The following is an 18,690-nucleotide window of genomic DNA, read 5'->3' as shown; positions in this document are numbered from 1 at the left end:
GTATGGAAAACATGTACTATCACGTCAGATATTAACAGGACAAACGTTTGTTGGATACATATTGTATGTGGGTCAGCAATAGACAAGGGGACTCAGGTGTTAGAATACACAGAGCCAGAGCCAGTGCTCAAGAACCTCGTATTCCAGTGTAGCAGACAGGCGTTGTTCATAGTCACAGTGACATGAGGAAGGTCAGTGGGAGATGCCCATCAGTAAGACTGACTCTCAGGTAAGGTGTGGAAAATGATGCCCTGCAGAATGAATCTAGCCAACCAGCTGTGTGTGAAAGAGAGGGATGTGGGAGTGGGAGAGAGAGTACCGTAGTGTTGTTTTCATATATCGTGCATGCACTCATGAGTGCACACTCCGAGGTCAGAGGAAGATGCCCTGTGTCTTTCTTTATTACTGTTTGCCTCACTTCCTCAGAGAGGGCCAGTCACTTAACCTGGAGCTCATCACGTTTGCACAGGCTGCGCAGCCAGCAAGCCCCCTGGCATCTACATGCCTCTGCAGGTCCCCCACCCTCAGCACTGCAGTTACACATGCTCATGGCCATGGCTGTGCCTATAGGTTTACACAGGTGCTTGGTGTCTGACCTCAGGTTTTTGTGCTTGCCTCAGCAACTGCTCCTATCCACAGAGCCACCTCCCAGCTCTGCGCCACCTGTCTTCAGAAGTGAGAATTGCATCGGGATTCAGCCACCACTCACATGTCTACTGTTTGGGGGACACTTCTGTGATTCAGTGCCAGCACAGAGTAGTCCTTAAGAAAACCTTGGCCTGCAAAGAGGGAAATAGTCACTCTCTGTGCTTTCTAGAAGGGTTGGCTAAAGACTGCCACCCTCAGTGATGGTTCAGTGGGTGGAAGTTCCAAAGGAAAAGAGGAAATCCTTACGGACTTTCTTACACTTGGAACACAGGGGAGAATGGAGCTGTCTGGGGAAATGGGACTCCGTAAGACGAATGTGACGTTTAGACTGGGGTAGAGGGCTTCAAAAAGCATGGTCTATGAACGATGACAAAATACCTAAAAATATAATGCAAGGGAGGAAGGGATGATGATTTCGGCTGACTGTTTGAAGGTACAGGCCGCCATGGCAGGGAGGCGTGGTAGAGGGAGGATGCTGCAGCTGCTCGCACTGCGTAAGCAGTCAGGAGGCCAAGAGAGATGAATGCTGGTGCTGGGGCCCTTGTGCTTTTCACCGAGTCTAGCACCCCGGTCTGTTGGGTAATGCCACCCACCTTCAGGATGGGGTTTCCTTGCTCTGTTAAATCTTTCTGGAAACATCCTCACTGGTACACCCAGAAGTGTGTCTATGGCGATTCTAAATCCAGTCCAGTTGATAATTAGGGTTGACAGTCACATGTGGCAAATGGGAATGAGACATAAGGGCCTTGGAGAAAGCTAGGGGAATGTCCACAGCTTCCCGGATGCCCGGAATGCTGGGAAGGATAAGATCAAGGCCAGGGCCAAGCAGAGGCTGGGAGCAATGATAAAAGAGATTGTATAGATTTAAAGCCAAATCAGAAGAGAGACGGCTGAGTACAATGTGTGAAAGAAGCGCAGAACCTTGGAGTTCTGCTAAGGAGACCCTTCATGCATAAGTGGAAGGAGTGAAGGGAAGGCAAGAGAACTGATCTAAGCCCAGCCAGCGAGTGAACAGGACAGGTCAAGCCCAAGTACTGTTGTCATTTAGCCAGAGGAAAAAAGATGAAAATACACATTCACCAGGTACTTGCATGCAAAAGTCACCTAGGGTGAAACCTTGCACGTTGACCTATGGCCTGGTTCTGTATAGAAAGAACACCGGTGTCAGAACCACTTAAACATTTTCGGCAGCCTAGTCTTTTTTCCCCCTCTAGATTCTTACGTGGGTAAGCAGCTTCTGCTTTCTTCTTCTTCTTCTTCTTCTTCTTCTTCTTCTTCTTCTTCTTCTTCTTCCTCTTCTTCATCTCCTTTTCTCCTCCTCCTCCTCTTCCACCTTTGCTTCTGGGTGCTGGGATTAAAGGTGTGCACTACCACACCTGGTTATTCAATCTGTAAGCTTCTTGAAGGGATCCCCTCTCTCTCTCTCTCTCTCTCTCTCTCTCTCTCTCTCTCTGTCACCTTGAGGCTTCCTCCTTGTTTATACTAGGAACTCCATACAGGTGTGAAAGCACTGAGCCCTGGAGCCTCTACCCGTAGTTTTGCAAGTAAAAGGTGAGAGATATAGTATTCTACCATTCTTCTTGATTGCATGGGGTTCGGTGATTTTACTAGTCTCTAGTACTGGCTGATTCCCTTAGGTCTAGGAGGCCTCACTAGAGTGCTATAAGGCTGTCATGGAACCCTGGACCATCTCTGCAGTTCCTCACACGAGGCTTATGACCACCTGCAGACCCTTTCCTTCAAACCATCTCACTGCCCCTGGACAAAGAGCTTCTCTCTGTGTTGAATGTCTCCCAAGAAGCCCCATTAGCTCAGGAGGATACAGCTGGAATGCCGTGCCTCTTCAGTGATTGACAGAAACACCTCATTTATCCTGAGGTGTTGATGGAAAGGCTGGAAGAGCAGCCAGAGAGGCCTCTCCCACGAAGGCCAGCCCTGATCGGCAGGACACACTCCTCCTGTGCTCCTAAAGCTTTGAGCAGCCTCTCCCCTTGGTGTCTCCAGTATGCTGGGTGGGCTTCAGCCCAAATCCCTCAGCAAGGGAAAGACACGGATTGCAGGGGCATATGATGCAAAGAAGACAGTATTTTCTCAGAGGATCTCACATTCCTTTGTCATTTACAAAGCAGCCTCAAAGTTGCCCTGAGCCAGTGGCTTAGTTGGCTCAACGTTAGACCATAACATGAAACCACACTTTGGGAATCTGGGAACACGAGGTGGGGGGGGGGGCAGTGAAGAGGGAGAGAAAGATCCTTAGGCATTTTCTTTATTATTAATTAATTAATTTATTCACCTTACATCCTGGTTGTAGCCCCCTCCCTCCTTTCCTCCCAGTCCCACCCTCTCTCTCCCCCTTTCCTATTCTTCAGAAAAGGGGAGCCCCCTTTTACCCACCCACACAGCTCATCAAGTCGAATTAGGACTGAGAACATCCTCTACACCTCTGGCCTGGCAAGGCAGTCCCACCAGGGAGAAGTGATCAAAAAAGCAGGCAACAGAATCCATGTCAGAGACAGCCCCTGTTCCCTTTACTAGTGGACACACATGAAGCTGAGCTGCCCATCAGCTACATCTATGTAGAGGACCTAGGTCCAGTCCATGCATGGTCCTCAGTTGGTGCTTCAGACTCCACAGGCTCCTCTGGGCCCTGATCAGTTGGTTCTTTGAAACTCTTGTCACCTCCAGGTCCTTTTACATTTCCTCCCACTTTTCCACTAGACTCCCTATGCTTTGTCCAATGTTTGGCCATGAGTCTCAGCACTTGTTGCAAACCACTGCTGGGTAGAGCCTCTCAGAGGAAAACTAGGCAAGCATAGCAGAGTATGGTTAATAGTGTCAAGGGCCAAAGTATGTTAAGAACTCAAAATGTTAAACACCAACAAACAAAATAACCCAATTAAAAGCAGGGTACAGAGCTAAAGAGAGAATTCTCAACAGACGAATCTCAAATGGCTGAGAAGCACTTAAAAAAAATGCTCACCATCCTTAGTTATCAGGGAAATGCAAATCAAAATGACTCTGAGATTCCATTTTACACCCATCAGAATGGCTAAAACAAAAAACTCAAGTGGCAGCACATGCTGGCAAGGATGTAGAGAAAGGGGAACACTCCTCCATTGCTAGTGGCAGTGCAAACTTGTACAACAAATTGCTTTTGGTAATCAATCTGGCACTTTCTCGGAAAATTGGGAATAGCTCTACCTCAAGACTCAGCTATACCACTCCTAGGCATATACCTGAAAGACGCTCCACCATACAGCTCAACTATGTTCATAGCCATTTTATTTATAATAGTCAGAATCTGGAAGCAACCTAGATGTCCCTCAACCAAAGAATGGATAAAGAAACATTTACACAATGGAGTACTACTCAGCCATTAAAAAGCAAGGAAGTCATGAAATTTGAAGGTAAATGGGTAGAATTAAAAAAGATCATCTTGAGTGTAGTAACCAAGACTCAGAAAGACACACATTTTTTTCTCCTCATTTATAAGCAGATATTAGCCATTTCATACAGGATAAACATACTACAGTGCATAAACACACTACAGTACAGACCTTTAGGCACTTTCAAGTGAAAGTAATCAGTCTACCCCTGCTGGGGCCTATGAACGCTTTCCTCTTTCTCTTTCACTTCCCCTTATCTGGCTTCTTGAGCCTGGGTGTGGAAGACATTTGAAGGACTCTGGGTAGGACAAGCTGGAGTTCCTCGGGGCCACCGTGAGCCTCCCCTGGCCATACATGTCAGAGGCCTGGGGCTGTTTCTGGAACTCTCCATTGGTTCCACTTATCTCAGTGATCCGCTCAGCATGTCTGCCTTGCTCTAGACCCTGAGAAGTTCTTGGGTGCTGGGGACTTAGCGATGAGCATGGAATGGACCCGGTTCTTTAAGGAGTCATTATTTTGTTTGATCCTTTAGGAAAGCCACAGAAATGAAACTAGAACAGACTTAATGTACTTATTCTGTAAAATCAACAGGTTTACTGTTACCTACCAGCCTATTGTCATAGTAAATAAACTATCAAATAAAAGCATCTCTGTAGTCGGGGCTCCTTTGTGCTCTGTCTGACCTGTGGTACTGTGGCACAGCATGTCGCCACCTTCCTTTGAGTAACCAGTGCATAGTGGTATGGGGTAACTGAAAAGCTGCCATACTTCTCCCTAAGCTGGGAAGCTGCCTGATCTCAGGTTCCATCTTTGATCTTGTTAACTTTCGGAAGATGAGAATAGCAAAATGACCCCCGGGTAAAGAAGACTCGGCCTGGGTCCCCTCTGGAGGCCGGAGCTCATGTTTTATGTGTTTAGTGTAATGGCTGCGAGCCCTCTTTCTCAGGCTGAGCCGCTGAGGCTTTTGGGGGTCTTTGGGTGGGAGGGACTTCCACCCACTTCCCTGGGACTTTGGGTAACAGAGTCCTTCATCCTTGAACTTGAACTCTGTCAAGGAGATTGGTCAGTCTCCTATCCACAGTACCAAAATAGTCTCAGGGTTTTTTTTTCTTCTTCTTAATTTAACTCTTAATCTACATTGCTGCGAACTATGGTATTCTAGTGTCTGCAAAGGGAGTCCAACTTTTTCACAGGAGCTGGATCAACAGTGGCCCAAGACAGCTGCTACGTTCTCCACCCTCAAGGCCAGTGAGCCTTGTGTAAATCCTCTGAACATCAGGCAACCCTATATTTCTGACTATTCCCTATTTTGATTATCTGATTATGATGGTAATGTTTTCTGCTGAATAAGGTCAGGTGCCTCGGGGAAACAACTGCAGTCTCTGAGAGGCCACTCGGTGCTCAGCGGTTCACTGCCACAAAGCATATCACACATCCTATCAGTTCCCTAACAGTTCCCCCCTGCTATTTGTCCTTGGGCCTTAAGTGGCCTCTTGGTTGTGTAAATAGACAACATGTGCTGATTTAGGGATATGCTAATTCAGGAATACTGCGCGCGCATATCTGGAGATAAAGGCAGAATGGCCTCAGATAGCCTTTTGGTCCATGAGAGGTTTGAGAGAACTCCCTGTTACGTTAGTTCAGATTATGTCAAGCTCTATTTTTTTAATTATAAAAATATTTTGATTTATTTTTTTATTTGTGTATGTATTGTGCATGCATTTATTTGCACCACTGTGTGCAGGTGCCTGTGGAGGTCAGAAGAGGGCATCAGATCCCTTGGAACTGGACTTACAGTCACTTGTGAGCCACCTGATGTCGGTGCTAGGGACTGAACCTGGGTCCCCTGTGAGAGCAGCAGGCACTCCTAACTGCTAGGCTGCCTCTCCAGCCCTCAACCTTTATTTTTATTTAAAGCTTACCTTGGAATTAGTGCCAGGTTGGATGCAAAGGGGGATGCTGTGAGGGGCAGAGCTAAGTCTTTGTTCTTGGGGCTGGAGAGAAGAAAGCGAGACCTGGGCAGACAGACGCTCCCATCGGCAGTGACCCTGGTCGCGGATGAGTGTTACTACAGTGAACAGGCGGCAGCATCCACTCCAAGCGTTCAGAAAGACTTCTTGCCTGGAGCTGGAGGCTGGGAGAAACCTTTGGGACCAAGCCTTGGAGAGCTCTGAATGGTCCTCTTGGATGGGTCCCGGCAGAGCTCAGCCACAGACAGGACATCCTGTGTATGTTCCTACCTCCCTGCTCCTCAGCCTCCACGTCTTGCTCAGCCCTGGCTCCTAGTCTCTCATTTGCCACCTGTTTCCTACCAGACACCAGACCCTCATCGTCTCAGCCTTTCCCCAGCTTTCTTCCCCTTCCACTGTCTGTGTTTCTGCATATTCCCTGCAGTTGGAGTCACTTGCACTCTTCCGCATGGAATCTCATTTTGTTATTTCCTGTCCCATATTTTCTAAACTCCCCAGGTCCCTTCTCATTTATTTGCCCCCATCCTCTCTGGTCCTGTTTGCAGCGCCGCCCTGTTTGTTATCATCTGCAGATTTAATTAGTGTGCTCGATGACCCCTCTCTTCCAGACCGGAGGCTAAGGGGAGGGAGGGATGGGTGGGGCCAGGCAGGGCAGGCTCCACAGCAGTATGTGCACACAGGGTCACGGCTGTGGAGGAGCCTGTTTTGGCTGTGTGGAGGGGACATGTTCCAAACAAGGCTCTCACCTCATATAAGGGAAAAAATGCCCTGGGAGCCAGGATTTTCTGGGAAAAGGAGGGGAGGATGTTGAAAACTGGATTGCACAAACCCCCTGAATTCAGAGTCCTCTGACCGAAGACATCACTTAACTTGTTGTTAATGTTGAGCAATGCTAAGTGCCAGGCAGCTTGCTAAGCACCCTCCTTGTATCACCAAGGATCTCAACAAGCACCCTGTGAGGCCACCTTGATGCCTCATTAGTACTTTTCTATCTTACCAAAAGGGAAGCTGAGATATGGAAGAATTACATCACCCTCCCATAGTCATGGGGGCATTGGAGGGGAACGGTGTTTTCAGTGGGGCCTGTCTGACTCTTCCTTTACTATGCTCCAGATGCCCCTGGACATCTAGAATGTTCTATGCTAATGGTTTATCTTCACAGCACTCCAGGTCTGTAGGCCCTCAAAATGATTCTGTGTCCTCCTGAGTGCCCCTGAGCAGTTCAGGAATATCAGATTCACAATGGACAGGTTAGCTGTCTTAATGGCTTTTCTTTACAAACCAACTTAAGTTTCACATTGGCTACTCAAATCTGAGTCTGATGGGACAGGGCAGGGCACTGATGAGACATTTTTGGACTCCAGTTTTTATACCACACCTGGTAGGGCAGGATAGCACAGTGGTTTTCAAGTTGGACTCTAAGCTTTGGGGCACTGGGTTTCAATGGAGCATCACATATTTCAGGAAGGGTACTTTCTCCTTGTGTCACTTCCCAGGACACCAAAGCATGTGTGGCAGGTGTCCTTGTCATTATCCTGTAAGTGTGAGTAATTCTTCTCAGTCATTGTGACAACTAATGACTCATATATGTATAAGGGTGGTGGCACAGTGCTTGTGGCATGCATGAAAAACATGGAGTCGCACAGGGGGTGAACAGGCAGGGCTGTGTCCCTCTAAGACTTGGATGGAGCATTGAAACGATTGGTTTAAAGAAACAGTTCTTCCACTAAATATATCTTACGTCAGATATATAGAAGGGTTGTAAGCTTCTCTATCCACGTCCAGTGTCTGTTCCGCTTCTATCTATAAAGTCTCTTAAGAAGGATTAGTGACTTTAGAAGGAAAACTGAGCCCTGTGTTCAAATACCTGCCCTGCCTGCCTCCTGAGGCCACATGAACGATACAGCTTGACACACAGGAAACTTGTTCTGTAATTCAATTAAACCACAGTCTAGAAAAACCTCAGGCAGATGGACAGGTGCCACCATTGTTGCAGTTTTGGTTACATTTGAGAATAGGGAGCCATTCCTAACTTGATCTCCATGGAGGAGGAGTGAAGGCATTCCCTCAAGGATCCTTTCCCAGGGGATTCCTTCATCTCGCTCTATCTATCTTATTGACAATATAACGGATCTGTGTGGAAGTATAAAATTGACCCATTGAGATCGCCATTGTTAGGTTATTGGGGCACAAACCCAGTGGACGGTATGATCACCACAGGCCACATCACAATGTACTGGATCCCCAGACATTCCTCTGTTTCAGATAGGCTGGGCTTCACCTCCTGCCTGTCTGCTCTGTTTCCTCTATTTGATCCACAACCTCTTTGCATATGCAAATCATAAAGTAGTCAAAGTCTAACTAAACTGTCTGCAACACTGTCTCTGGACCCTCTGTTCCAAAAGCCTTGGCTGCGTGTAGTTAAAACAGCTTTCAGTGGCTTAAGAGCAAAGGGAATCCGCTCCCATTCTCAGGGAGCCTGCAAGCCGAGTCAGTGGTCTCATGAGGCTTGATGTGACAGCTCAGTTGGTGTCTGTCCCCCAAAGACATTCTCTACTTTTCTGATAATCTCTCTGTTACACTTTCTGTGAAGTCTACATCATCTCCACTTAATGCCCCCTTGGCTGACCCAGGCCTTCCGTGTGTGAAGTGGATGATTTGCTACCGCGCTCCCTGGATTCTGACAGAAAGAGAGAAACTGCTTTCCTTGGAAACCTTGGCCAGTGTGGCTTTGACTATGCTGCAAAGTATACTTTGTATATTTTGTAACTATGGCTAAGGGGACGGACATGTCCATTTCCACTAATTGAACCTATATCACAAGCTGTAGTTCTATTGAACATGTATGACCTGTCAAAGAAAACCAGTGAGCCAGCCAGCCAGCCAGCCAGCCAGCCAGCCAGCCAGCCAAAAACCACCAATGGGCAAAATAGCACCCTCAAAACTTAAAAACCCAAAGACATAAAAATAAAATTTAAGACACTGGAAATACAAGTGGATAATTAGAGAAAAATCTGGAAGCTCTTGATGGGTGAAAAGCGAGACAACAAATAACTGAGCAGCCATTAGTCACCCTTTTCATCAGCCACTCCAGTTTGGGTGTCCTTCACCTGCCTCACGGATTCACCATCACTTATCTGGTCCCCAAGGAGATGAAGCTGTGTAAGGAGAGGATGGGTTATATCTCTTTCATGTGCCCTGGATGCTTACAGCATTTCTGAGCATTCAATTACTGCCTAGTAAATTCTTGTTGAATTAAAGTAGTTGGGGGATGATTGAATCTAGGAAAATAGTGAAGATATTTCCTTAGGGGGCAAGAGAGTCATGACTAAGAGAAGGCTGGGGGCCTGTCTTTGGAGGAGCTGGTGACAATATGAAGATCTTCTAGACGTCTGTGAGGAGAGAGGAGGAGCACCGTAGTCCAAGAATCCACGCAGGTGTGGAATTGGCATGAAAGTAAGGATAGGAAAGCTTTTGGGGTTAGATGACCAGCTTTCTAGTGCCTGAAAATGTTTCTCTTTCTGAATGGAATAATTTCCATATTGGTGAAAGAAATGGGGGGGGGGTAAGAAAAAAATCATGTGTTCTCTCTCACACATGGATTCTGACTTTTAATGTTTGAATGTTTGCAAACAAGGGAGCATGAAAATAGCTATACACAATGAAAATCGATGTGAGACCACAGAGAGGGGATGAGGGATGCTAAGAAAGAGCAGGGGGCGTCACCAGGACAAGGTATTTGAAGGTTATACCTTACCCACCCTCTTCCTTTTCCTCTCTGCTCCCTGGCCCACTAGGATGAAGCAGACTATGTTACATGCTCCTGCCTCCGTGAGCCTAACTGCTCTATCTTCTCTTTGCTGCCATGATAGCCACAGTGACTCAAATGTAACTAGGACCCCAATGTCTCAAGATTGGATAATGCTTACTTAGTGGCACTTCCTTCTGATCCCCAGGATGGCTTTATTTTGTCATCTGGGACAGCTTCCAAAATGTTCTAATGTTGAACTAGATGGGATGAGGCAAAAGAAACCATTGCGATTTCCATGGAACAAATAGAACTTACTGTTCGCTAGTAGTTTGCATGTCTCACACTCTGTCCCCTACTCTCTGTGTGCCTTCCATCACGTGGGATGGTTAATATGCTCCCAGTGGCCTGGTGGGAGCGACAGGAAGATGAGCACTTTCCTGAGAGTTTGGAGTCTATAACATTTGATTCCACTGTCAGTTGTCCAAAAATACTTCTGCTGTGACAGATTACAACGGACATCCTGAAGCTCTGTTTCCCCTCACGATTTATCAATGACCTTTACTCTTCCACTTTGCAACAGTCATGTGTGCCTGAAGCCCAGTCTTAAGTCCATGGGATTTCCTATTATTTGGAGAGGCCCTGTATTTTCTTCTAGCACCTTTAGCCACCAGATTCTTATGGAATACTGTACAAATTGTCCACGTGAGCATCCCCGCTTGTCTTCACCCTTACTTGGGTGGGACTATATGGAACGGTGATTGCCTCAGTGGGTTTAGGTGTGGCGGCATCCCTCGTGATGAGATCCCCACAGTGGTCAAAAGCAATTGCCTTTGTTTCAAGGGACAAGGATACACTCTAAGTTCTGGCTCCCAGGAATGCTCTCGAGTTTACTCATAAAAGTCTCATTCTATGCACACTTTTATATGATACACTTTACAGTTTATGGAATACCTAGATGTTGATCATCTCATTTGAGCCTGAGCTAGTGTGGAATCATTATTGACTTTTAAATATTTATTAATGAAAATGAATATCTAATTATAATATATTACATAAAACAATTACTTTCAATAAAAATTTAAAAATCTAATTAAATGTTTATTTAATATACATAACATTTCCTGGATGACTAGGGATGTTGAAGATTTTTAAAGTAGTTATGGACCATTTGTGCTTTTGAGAAGTGTCTTATTTTATTAGCTCACTTGTTGATGGGCATTGCCTTTTTCATTGCCAGTTCATTGCAAATTCTGGATATTAGCTTCCTGCCTGAAGTACAGCTGATAAAGATTTCCTTCCATTCTATGGCCTGTTTGTTTCCTCTTCTGACAGTTTCTTGTGCTCTATAACTGTTCATTTCATGTAACCTCTGGCACTGTGTGTGTGTTGATTCTCTGGGATAATTTCTATGCTATTGAAGTTTAGGAAGTTTTTGCCCACCCATGACTTATGTTTTCCTCTATCAGTTTCAGTTTTCGGGGTTTAGATTAGGTCCTTGGACCCACTTGGAATTGATTTTTTTGTACAAGGTGAAAGGTATGGATCTAATTTCATTATTCTGCAGGTGATATCCAATTTTTGCCAGCACTGTTTGTTGGATAGGCTTTCTTTCTTCCACCATCTATTTTTGCTACCTTTGTCAAAATTGGATGGCTATAGCTTTGTTTGTTTAAAAAAATTAACGGAAAAAACCATAACACTTTAATAAAATACCTTTTAAACAAAGAAAGAGCTTATGGCATTATATTACATTTTTAATATCATCTCCTCCTAGTTCTATTGAATTATAACCAGTATATAGCTAATGGCTCAAATATAACTGGTTGTGTTTTGATACACTTACACACCTGGGAATCAAGCACAAAATAACGCACATATCTATTACTAACATTTCTACATCTCCCTTTTAAAAATGATTTTATTTATTTTTATTTTTTTGGTCTATATATTTATATTATTACACATAAATAAAAAATTACATACAGCAAGAAAAACCACAAAACAATCAGGGATTATATGAATGTTACATTCATGGTGTTTTGGCTAATTGTATTTGGGAGCCTTGTAGAAAACATCTTTCCTATGGTGACAAAATTCTGAATGAGAATCAATATTTATCATATCTTATCTCTGTCAACTTAAAACATCTATCTAGACCTAAAAACATCTTAACCCTTAAACATCTAAACTATCTGGTCTTCAACCCCATCAGAGACTATGGAGTCATGGACCTTTGGTCCCAGATAATCCCAGATCACCTGGGTTGGTGATCTCTTCGAGGGGTCTAAGAGAGCCTGTCCCTCCTCTGTCCCCCTCCATTGCCTCCATGTTCTTCTTCCCACCCGTCGTCCTCTGGCTGCCCCACTCTTGGGTCACGGTGTGCTGCAGCTGATGTTCTCGGCTCACAGAAGGGCCTGGGACCAGAGTACGCTGAGGCCCCTGGGGTCAGCAGTGAGGTGGTTTGGCAGGACTGTGGGGAAAGGAGTCTCATGGAGTATCAGTTTCCAGTGTTTGGCTGGGGCTGCATCCCATTCGCTCTCGTCCCTCTGGAGGGAGGACGTGGTCTTGTGAAGCCACATGTAATTGCTGGATAACAACAAGAAGACATAAACAATCAGAGTACTCCCACCAGGGGTCTGGAGAAGCAGCCAGGAAGTGGAGAGAGGTGGCTGGGGCGGGGGCATGTCCACTTTAGTTCTACGCCCTATTTTTCTACCGCCAGTGACTGATACCTTGTGAGTGGAAGGGTTCAGGGTGGCCTGAGCTCATGGGTTATGTAGAAAGACCCCAGTGCCAGGAAACATGCATTTCTACCCTGCTTCTGCTACTACTTAGCCGTGTCCAAGCTTGACTGATCAGACTATGTTGCTCAATGGCTTGTCAGAGATCTTTGGCTGTCCAGAGCCATGTGGCTGCATGGATTCTCTCTGCTGAAATGTCTCTGGGTTTGCGCTTTAGTAGCTGACTTAAACGGCTCCATGAGTCCATGAGCTACCAGCATGGATATGTAGAATATATCATGACCCTCTGATGTTTGACAAGTAAACATACCCCAAATGTGTACATTGTAAGGCTCTTTTATTTTCCAGCGTACCCCAGCTTCTCTACTTAATGCTACAGTGTGTTTATTAATGAGGCAGTGTGTTCTCAGGTCTACACAATTTAAGCTCAGTTTAGGTTGCGTTTCATGAGTACTGGGGTATGTGCCAATGCTTCTAGGAGAGGTAATGGAGATCTGCATACACAATGGGGACCAGAGGTTCCCAGAAGGAATGGAAAAGCCCCTCGGGGTTCTTACAAGGCTTAAGAGCAGGTGGACACTTGAATGACTTTAGTTGTTGGCATAAGAGAAATATTCAGAAAATACACATAAGGGCAATTGAATTATATCACCCAAACAATTGGATTTGTACTGTGGTGGCCAAGGGTCACCAATTACTTTCTAGACTGTGGCTGCCAGTTTTCAGAGAGCAGTCACGGGACTAAAATACAACAGTCTGTATTTATGTATATTGAAGTCAAAGGAAGCATTTGCTGAGCATTTGCTGTATGCCAGGCACTGTGGCGCCTTCGAGGAAAGAGCAATTCATAAGTCGTATTCTGTCTCCATGAAGTTGTAGCTCTAGCCTGGAAGGCAGCACTTAATAGTTTGATGACTTCAGTGGTGGGTGCGGAACTAAGAAGGAAAAGGGACAGACATGTACAGGTCAAAGCAAGAAGCGAAAGATAACCCATGGCCACAGGAACAGCTCCCGAGGAAGAGGGGCTCAAGCTGAACCCCACATAGGAGTTGACTGGGTCCGAGGGTGAGACTAACTTAGACATGGAGGAGATTAAGCACAAGGGACCTCTGAGGTGGGAAGATGGCCGGATGACAAAGCTCTGAGGCATGAAGTTGGGTGGAGCTTGTTGGATAGCAATGAATAGAGCTGCGTAGCTAGAGTACGGAGAGGAGGAGGAAGTGGGGGTACCTTCAATTAGGGCTCCTTAAACTTTCTTCACCAGTGATTCCTTCTTACCCAAGAAAACTTATGTGACCTCAGACACACACTCAGTCTCAAACACACACAGTCTCAAACACACATAGTCTCTTACACACACACACACACACACACACACACACACACACACACACACACACACAGAGTTTCATCATTCATTGAAGACAAAAGCAAGTTTGCATACTAATAAAATGGATATGATTATTCATTTTTACATAAAAATTAAGTCTTAGCTGGTTATTTGATACCGTAGGGCATAGATAAACACTGCCAAAGTTTTTGTTTTTTTCTCTTTTCTTGTTCTTTTTCTTTTTTCTTTTTGGTTTTTCGAGACAGGGTTTCTCTGTGTAGCCTTGACTGTCCTGGATTCACTTTGTAGAACAGGCTGGCCTCGAACTCACAGAGATCCACCTGCCTCTGACTCCTGAGTGCTGGGTTAAAGTTTTTCAGAGTTGATATTATGTTTTTATAATCATCAAGTTGAGAACATTACTTTATATAAACATGTGGTACAAAATAGCAGAAGTATACTTAAGACCATTTTAGAAATTATTGGCACTCTGTCCTTGGTTCCAAGTCAAAATTTGTTTAGTGTTTCATGAATGAAATTCAAATTGGCAACTCAGCCATTTTTAAAATTACACATACTAACATAATACACTCCAAAGATATATTAATTTATTCCTTATAGGCTGAGGGCAATATAAAATTTTTTTGTTTTTCTATGATTAAGCCATTTTGTTTTATGTGAGAACAGAAAATTGTGTATATATAGGAAAAGCACTGACCCCTTAAATCAAACCAAGCCAGCCAACCAACCAATCAACCATCCAACCAGGACTGGGTAGCATCTGTTGGCACTGTGTCTTGTGCTGAAGCATGGTGCAAAGTGCACAAGCTGTGTGCTTAGAACCAAGGCTTTGGTGAATTTGCTTGCTGCATCTCAGGTGACTACTGCCAGAAATACCTCAGACTTATATTACCAGCTTAATTTTGAATTAACTTTTGGCCACTGTATATTCAGAAACCTCTTACTACTGCGCACATTTTTTATAACTCCCATATTCAATCAAGCCACCCCCACATTCACCCATGCCACACCATATGGGGTCCACAGGCCACAGCTTAAAAGGCTGTGTCTTACTTGCCTGCTTTATGGACCCAGATCTTTGTTGTGTGTTTAGTTGTGGCACACTTGGGGAACTAACTGATGACAAGTTCAAAGAGACTGACAACCTTCGGTAAGAAGATTCACACACTAGGGCCTTCTTACACTATCTTTTTCCTCTTTTGTCAGCTACATTCAATGTTATAGTGAATTAATACATGAACTTTAATGTTAGTTGTCTGGTTGGGTTTCAGAGCATTTTCAGGCTAAAGTTTAATCTCTTTTAGGGATGGGTAAAACGGTGAATGTCTTATGCTTTCTGTCAAATTTCACCTGGTTTTCTGAGAGTCAAGTGCTCTCACCCCACTCTCAAATTCTTTCTGCCTTGGGTCTGTGAGTTCCTTTACGTCACAAGGGATGAATTAAAAATCCTGTAGATAATTTTTGAAGCACAAGGCACAACAGACGTGGGATTACTGATTCATGATTTTAATCTGACAGAAACTAGTTTTCCCCAGTGGGGACTCACTGTTGGGTGTAGGGCTGTGCTGAGCATGTGAGGAATATAAAAGAGCTGGACACTGTCCCTGCAGCTAAGAAGCAGGCCCGATGTCTGGGTGGAGCTCAGTAAAGGCTGATATTCATGGAACTTTCTCCAACAAGGCACATGAGAAGAGACTTGCCTGCTTTATCTCAACTCCTCAAAGTTCTGAAATGTTTTAACTCTCCTTATTCTTTTGGAGAAACCGAGGCTCCCTTGGTTAAGTGACTTACTGACTCAGGTCCCCACAGCTGTAGCATCTGGGTTCAAATCTTCATCTGTTGGAACCGGAAGCTCCAAGTTCCTCATATTCCTTCCTCTCTGCCCCAGAAGATCCCGAGTCCCCCAGACAGGGTGGAACAGGCTGCACCTGGCGAAGGAGAATAAGAAACATTGTTGCTGTTGTTGTTGGTTTTTAGCTTAATGCACATTAACTTCCCATTTTAGATTTGCAGGTTAGTAAGGCAAAGCTTGGCTCAAGGTTTTCTTCTTCAGAAGAGTGATGAGGCATACCAGCTAGCACGTCCGTCCCATCAGCCCAGATGTTCCTCTTTTTACGGGAAGGTAGCAATATTTTGTCACATGAAAGGAACACAAGGACTGGCTGCTCATACTGCAAAACCACATCTCAGCTTTGCCTTTCATTTCAAGCAAGTTCTCACTCACAAAAAAAAAAAAAAAAAAAACCACAGAAAAGCAGAAAGCTTTGTTGGAGGCAATTAACATTCTCATTGACAAATGATAGTCTCACATCAGTTGATGTAAGGCCAGGCTGCAAAGGGCGGGGCCTCTAAACTCCTAACACCCGAACAAGGCAGAGAAGTTTGTCTTTCCCATAAAGATGCTTGGGGGCAGACCCAGACCCAGATTCTCTTGTCAGTTATTTATTTATTTATTTATTTATTTATATGTTACTGGTCTGGACTGTGACCTCAAGTTCTGGGATACAAGCCTGTATCCAGGCAACGGATATGCAAAAGGAAGATGAAGAGTCAAAGGTACCTATTGTTGTTGTCTTTGAAGAAGGCTGCTGGAAGCTGCTTTGTAGCACATTCATCATGCTGGCCGGCAATTACCAAAATTCTGGGAACGCCTCACTGCAAAGGACATATAGTCTTGATCCTAGAGGACCATCTGTTCGGTGAAAAATGAAGAAAACGGGAATGACTGTCTGGGGACAGCGAGCAGTCTGCCACCATGGCCGTGGAATTTGGCCTTTGCTCCCCGCAACCCTTTCTCAAACTTTGAACATCTGTACCCACTTAGTGGACATTTGGCACGAGCCCAAGACACAGTGTCTCAATAAAGTTAAAAAGACATTTGTCTCAATTCAGAAATAAAGACAAAGCATAAGATATTAGAATTAACGATGTCTTGATTTCATCTAAGTGTGAGGGATGGTGCCGCTTGCCACCTTTCATCAACAACATCTTTTTCTGGGGCCACAATAGAGAGCTGGGGCTACAGAGGGCAGCCCTGCAGATGGTCCACTTTCTTACTTTGAGTTTCACTGAGCAAAAGCTCAAGTTACGGTTAGAAAGAGCAGTCAGTGATCGATGACGCTGTCTAGTCCTCCTGGATATTCCAACCAAAGACGGAAGTGAAAACCTGGGAGATTTCGTACCAAAGGACACTTTCCTAATGGTGTCAGAACTGTACTGCACGACGGATCTGGAAGGTTGAGTGTCCACGGAAGGCCTGCCATGAGATTCTTTATGTGCCTCTGATTTGATTGTGAATTGATTTATAGGTAATTTCAGCCAATAACAATGTACGTCTCTCTCTGCAGAGTAGAGTAAAAACCATCATTAAGAATAAACACTTCTTGGTTTTGAAAATTATTTTATCATATTTAAGTTTTTTTGTAATGCTGCGTGAAATATTTGCATCTTCCTTGGTTGTTTTCTGCAGGTGTAAAATAGAGACAACCATAGCACCCACCTTTCTGGCTTATTCCTCATTCTTTTTCTACCTTTCAAATGATGATCTTTCATTCCTGAAGCATTAAATTCTGGAAGCCTGAATTACTGAAGGTGTGTGTGTGTGTGTGTGTGTGTGTGTGTGTGTGTGTGTGTGTGTGTACACGCACATGTGTCCATGAGTGTGTTAGAGTCACTATTTAAGAATAATGAATATCCTTTCTTTGCATCCTGAGTGCTCTAACATACCTGTCTTTATTTCAGAAACATGTGAGCTCTTTCATAGTCAGTGGGGAAAGCTGTCTCTTCCATGTGCCTCCTTGTCTCCCTGGCACACTGGAAGGGCACAGTCAGAGCTATGAGTTAATGGCTTCTGCTGTTATCTTACTCCTAAACCAAGACCCGAGAACATTCCACCGAACCACAGTGGTTCTCTGTACATGAACCTGGGGAATGCTTTTCAAAACAAACACTGACACACATCAAGTGCACCCAGAGTCCCTGTCTTCTCAGTATGACCTCACGTACCTTGCCCCACACAGTATATTTTTATGGAATATATTTGTTTAATAAACGACCCTCTCTACAGTGCATTGGTGTCCGAGTGTGAATGGAATCTGTCTCCACCCAACACTTTCAGAGGGAAGTGCTAAAACATGAATCCTACTCTGTACCTCAGTGGCTTTATCCAAACACAAACGGTACATTGCTACCTCATTTGCCCCTTCCCACTGCGGTGCAAAGTTTCTGTGTAATTTCCAATAGTCACTTGTTGAAGAAATTCACACCAACACAGTCCACCTTCTCTTTGCACACAGTATCTTGACTTTTTTTGTGTGTGTGTGGGGGAGAGTGTTTTAAGAGCATCACGGATAATGGGACCTTTGTCAGATTCTATTACTCAGCTTTAGTCCTCTGTCATTCTTTGGTGACAACATAAATTAATATCTCAAAGAATTGATTATTATTTGCGTTTTGTTTGAAGATGAGAGTGAATCTCTGCTGCAATCTGGCAAGTATTTACTTTAGACATGGTGACCAAGGCCAACCAGACTGCTGACTTATCCTAATTTTTCAATCACTTCATCTCCTTTCCTTTTGAGTGACATCCATGTTGCCCTGGGATGCAGATTCGTGTTGGGTCCACACCGGACCTTGCTTATAGATGATGTTTTGATATTATTTTGAGTGGGACATTTGCATCTCTGTCGATGCCACTTTCTCTAGGGCTTGAGCGGTCACTTTTGCGGTTTTGGGCAACCACCCAGCACAACAGTAGAACAGGAGCATGAATTTTATCAGTGAACAATAAAAAACTGTGACTGGAGACAAACCGAAGTCTGTCCACTGAATGGCAGCAGTGGTT

General features: G+C 44.6%; 1 protein-coding gene across 1 annotated transcript in view; it reads left to right on the top strand.

Moving 5' to 3' along the window:
* ANO2 (anoctamin 2) overlaps window positions 1-18,690 on the top strand; it is a 334,924-nt gene that overhangs the window by 60,288 nt on the left and 255,946 nt on the right. The window lies entirely within an intron of this gene.

Source organism: Acomys minous (assembly GCF_964271855.1).
Source record: "Acomys minous genome assembly, chromosome: 17".
Taxonomy (NCBI): Eukaryota; Metazoa; Chordata; class Mammalia; order Rodentia; family Muridae; genus Acomys; species Acomys minous.
Note: the sequence above shows the minus strand (reverse complement) of the source record. Positions and strands in the feature narration are given on the sequence as shown.